Here is a 5,785-nt window from a genome sequence, read left to right on the forward strand (position 1 = left end):
TTCAAAAACAACTATAGATGAAATCATTTAAGATTGTCACTGCATGAAAGAAATCAAATCTTGGATTCCATTTATATAAGAAGGTGTTTTGAAGTGTGATAAGGATTATTTTTTAAAGTATTTTTAGTTTGGAAGTATATTAAAATAATATTTTTTTTATTTTTTAAAAATTATTTTTGTACATTAAAATAATCTAAAAAATAATAAAAAAAAAATACTTTTTTAAAAAATTAACATCTACATAGCATGGTAGTTCTATGTTTGGAATTGAAATAAAGCAATTTAATCTGCATAGTAGCATGATGTTTCTAAGACGTCGTTGGTAATGCGGTAGAAAAAATATTTTTTAAAAATTTTGATTTTTTTTATTTTGAATTAGTATGTTTTTTTTGTTTTTTAAATCATTTTAATATGCTGATCTCAAAAATAACTTTTAAAAAATAAAAAATATATTATTAACATATTTTTTTTGAATGAAGAACACTTTAAAAAATAATAACAACCACATTCTCAAACACACTTTATGTTATGTTGCTTCAAACTACGCTGCTATTATATTTTGGAATTGAAGTTCAACAGCCTGGGAAATGAAATAAAGCTCACGGGTTTTTCATTAAGCCCTGTTTATACGTAGGAAAGCAGTTTTTTTGAAAAATAAATTTTTAAAAAAATAAATTATTTTTTATATTTAGTAATATCATAAAAAAATAAATTGGAAAAATATTTTTTTAATATTTGGTTATGTTATAAAAAAATAAGCTAGAAATAATAATATATATTTTTTTAATTTATTAAAATAATAAGGAATAAATCTTACAAATTAAAAAATTGATTAAGAATGAAATTAAAAAAAATTATAATTTTATAAATTATCCCAAATAAAATAAATGATAATAAAAATAATTGAGATCAAATCTAACATATAAAAAATTAAAGATGATGAAATTAAAATAATAATAATTAAAATTTTATAAATTATTTTAAATAAAATAAATAACAATAAAAAAATTAAGGACCAAACTTGATAGATAAAAAATTTCAATTTAAAAAATAATAACAGAAAAGTAAATAATAATCATAAAAATAAAATTTAAAGTTAATATAAAAATCAAATTAAATCAAACTTGAAGGGATGAATTTTTTTTTTTAAAAAGATTAAAACAAAATATATAGCAATAAAAAATTTAACGATTAAATTTAATATAATCAGAAAATAATATAATATTTTTAATTTTTTTTACAATTTCTAAAATGTGTTTTTTCACCCAAAATAAAACAGCTAAATTTTTTTGATAATAAATTTTTTTTCATTAATTAATTTTTTTTAATGTCAAATAAATACATTTTTTAAAAAAAAAAAAATGTAACGTACCCTAAATAATAAATTGTTGTCCGCTGTGCGCATGGATATAATAAAGCCCCTACTGTACTCTGCACCCTCCTAAGCTCCCGGCAAAATAAAACTCTCAAGTCAGAAAATGCAGGATCATTTCTGCAATTGAATAGTCTCCCCTTAGTTGGGAAACTGTGAAAAAAAAAAAAAAAAATGAAAAGGAAGATTGACGTGCAGAGGGCAGATTGATGGCCCAAATGGAAGGGATGGCTGTCCTTCAAGGCTCTCAGCAACAAACTGGCCGTCGCCTCCTCCACCATTCTAATATTGATTCCCAATCTCATCGTGATTTTCTAGTACGATCCGTAGCAGGCACACACTGCAATGTAAAGTTACTGACTCCAAAAAAGTTAGCACGGCGTCGTTCTTCTATATTTACGCATAAATTGTTAATATTATGCTTATGTTCTTGTAAATGGCTATCTCCCCTCACCTGTTTCTTTACAAGATTGTCAACATGTCTTCTAGAAGTGCCAACTTATTTTTCCATACACCTCAAGCTGGAGGCGTCCATCTTTTCACCAACGAACGATATAATAAGGCATAACAACAACCAACTTTTTTTCTAGGTTATTTGCGAAAAAACATAATTTTTTTTCATTGTTATTTCACTTAAACCCATGCAAATAAGGTGTATGAATATGTGTGGTCACTTAGAAATATAACACATAACACAAGTTTCATAGAAGACTACTAAACAATCACCACAATATTCACTCTCCCAAGCTCTGGCCCTTGTGATTATATTTTTCTTCCTAAAAATTACTATTTTTTGTTTTATTTCAAGCCAATAAGTGATAAGAGAATCGCACATTCTCTTTAGATATTCCTCAACACTCTTTTGTAAAATTAGGTGGTACCACTAAACTTTATCTTAGTAAATATAATATTTTTATTATCAAACAAATTGTACTAATCAAATAAGTGATTTATGTCATAAATCCACCTAGTAAAAATTCAAGGGTCAAAATGACCCTTTAAAGTGGGGGCCTTTATTTTGATATGCCTCATGACTCCTCACCAGAGTTATTATGATTAGAGTGACCTTAGTTATAGTTATATTAATGGTGTCTATAGTGAACATGACTTTATTAGTTAGTATTAAATTTTTTTTTTCATTAGCTTGTCTTGTTTGGAAAATCTCTATGAACTCAACTCTCTTCGAAATGGTGGTCATTTAGGATAGTATGAGGTGTAGTTGATCTTGAATGGTTATAAGGGCTTTACTAATAGTTATATGGTCAACTTGTAAAAAATAATATGGAGATACATCGAAGAAAATCCACCTTTATAATGGTTATTAACTTGGAGAAATAACCAAGAGAGAAATGAAGAATAAACTTCATTAAGTTTTAAATAAGAGACATAAACTTTGGAGATTCTAGAGATTTAGGTTTAATATAGAAGAAATCAACTAAAATACATCTTTAAGTGGTTAAAATGTTATGCATGTGAAAGATTCTTTATATTTTCATCTTATAAGTGATGAGTGCTAGACTTGATCACTCTAATCATTCTAAATGGTTCATCCTATTTTAGTGCCAGCTTTCTTCTTCCTTCAACACTGCTCGTCGCTTCTAACTTCCTCAATACCCTATCTCCCACTTTAAATCTTTTACTCTTTACTTTGATATTATGGCTAAGTAGCTCGACTTTGAAATACATCATTCTTCATTGCAGCACTAATTCTAAATTATTTAAGAAAGTCTAAGTTTGACCTTAATCCTTGGTCATTGGTGCTAGTAGAGAAATATAATACCTTATAGATAGGGTATTTCTATTTATGCTTGGATCATTGCCTTTATTCCATAAGTTAAAAGGAAAGCTTTTTCACAATTAGAAATCTTATGAGTTGTTTGGTATGCCTATAAAGTCTCATCTAATAACTTAGTCCATTTAACCTTAGCCTCTTTTATCCTTTTTCTTTAACCTATTTAACAATGTCTTATTGGTGAGTTTAACTTGTCTTTTTGTCTAAGGATGGGAGATGAGAGAGAACCTATGCTCAATCTTGAGCCTTTAACATTGCTCTCTCATTTTTCTACTATCAAATTGGGTGTTATTGTTAGTATTGAGCATGTGTGTAAGTCCAAATTTATATATGATTTTTTTCCAAGAAAGAGAGATAACCTTGTTGGTGGTTATTTCTGCTAGTTTCTTTGCCTCCACCCATTTAATGAAGTTTTTAACAGCTACCAAGATAAGTTATCTTTTTCCGAAGGCTTTTAAGAATGGTCCCAATATATTCATTCCTTATTATGAGAAAGGCCATAAAGAAAAAATGGTGGTTAACTTAGCAGAAGGCTGGTGAGGCAGTGGAGAAAATCTTTAGCACTTGTCACAACTCTTCACCATTTCTACAACATATTTTAAGAGTGTAGGCTAATAAAACCATGCTCGAGTTTTTTAGGTTGCCAAGGCTCTTACCCCTATATGGAGTCCACATATGCCTTCGTGAATCTCTTTGAGTATATACTCATTTTCCTCATATGATATGCACTTCAATGATAGAGAGGTAGTAAACCTTCTATATAATTCACCATTCTAGAGGCAATAACCTGCAACTCTTCTAATTAGCATGATTGTTTTGATCTTTTTTTATAGTAGCTCTCCATTAAGTATTGTTTGAAAGGGGTTTTCCAATCTTATCCTATAACTCCCTATATGAATACCATCATGATACTTTTTTTTTTTTTTTTCATATTTAGTTTTTCAAACACCTCAATCTATACTTGATGTGGAAATTCCATCAAATTCCAACTAGCAAGCTTGGAAAAAGATTAGCTTGGCTATTATCTTTTCATGAAATTTAGAGATATAGATCAACACTTTCCTGTTTTTTTTTTTTTAAATTGGTTGTGAAAGCACCTTCTTTTGTTACTTTATCATGAAAGGCTCTTTAGCCCCATATAGCTCCTAACATTATCCCATCATTAATTGAGAGTCATTAAACACTATAAGTGGTTAAGCATCCAAACTCTTTGCTAAGCAGAGGCCTCCTAAGATAGCTTCATATTATGCTATATTATTGAAGGACGAGAGTTCCAAATAGATTATATATTCAAAGGTCTCCCCCCCAAAAGCTATTCAAAACAAGCCCAACTCCACTTTTATTCATATTAAATGCACTATCAACATGTAACATTGAAGGTCTAGTGGTGAGTTGGTCCTCTACTACATTGGTTTCAACCTCTAGAGGATATGGCTTGATAAAGGAGCATTCCACAATGAAATCAGCTAAAGTTAGGCCTTTGATAATTGATCTAGACCAATATTAAAGTTCATACTCTTCCAGCTCAATAGCTTATTTGATCAGATGACTTGATAAGTCAGGTTTATGGAGGATTTGCCTCAAAAGCAGGTCAGTCAACACAATCACTTGATGTGCTTGGAAATATGGTTTCAACTTCCTAGCAGCACTAACCAAAGTCAAGGCCACCTTTTCAATCTTTATATACCTCATCTTGGCATCATGAAGAACCTTCTCCTCAAAATCTTCAACCTCTACTGCAATCTTTTGCTCATTTTTTTCTTGCTCAACCTTTTCCTCTAATGTTTTCTCCTTATCTTTTAATGTAAAACTAATGGAAGGATATTTTCGAGCTCTACTTTTCCTTAAGTTTTCTAGGCCACTCACAAGATTGCATAAAAGGTACGAGTATAAGAATAAAACAAATTGAAAAGACAATAAATAATTAATATTCCTACCATATAAACCTTTTTTTTTTCAAAGATAGCCCTTTGGCTAGCCAAAAGATATGATACTTATGGTGTATTAGGAGTTTTTTAAGTGTTTTTATCTTATATGGAATTAAAAGAAGAGCAGTGTTATCTCCACTAGTCACATTCTAAATTAAGAAACATCATTATACATTATCTAGGGAGGTTGTCAATCTTTCATAGCTAACCACAACCTACTTGTATCACTATTTTCCCCCCACTAATTTACCTTTAAATATATCATTCAATGGGTTTTGGTTCCTTCACCTAACAAAAGTGTAAAACCAAGTCACCCATTTTTTGCCCTTCAAAGAACCTAATAAAGTAAAACAATACATAAATAATCTTAAAGCAGGAACTTGACCTTTAAATTTTATATATTTATCAAAAGCTGCCAATAACATCTACCTATTAGGATACAACTAACTTACACACAAGCATTAATATTTAAACATCTTCTTTACAAGCCATATAAAGGTAATTAATAACAAAATTTAAACAAAAATAGAGGAGCAGTTATCTCCAACTCCATATTATGAGCATCACGTTCTCTACTTATTCTCTCGCGAGAAAAAAGAATCATAACCATATATCATATTGGCATTCTTAGATTTATCTTAATAATGTCATTAATTTAAAAGGTATGGGTTGTTTAGGATTTGGAAGATGGAT

Source organism: Populus alba, chromosome 1, assembly GCF_005239225.2.
Source record: "Populus alba chromosome 1, ASM523922v2, whole genome shotgun sequence".
Taxonomy (NCBI): Eukaryota; Viridiplantae; Streptophyta; class Magnoliopsida; order Malpighiales; family Salicaceae; genus Populus; species Populus alba.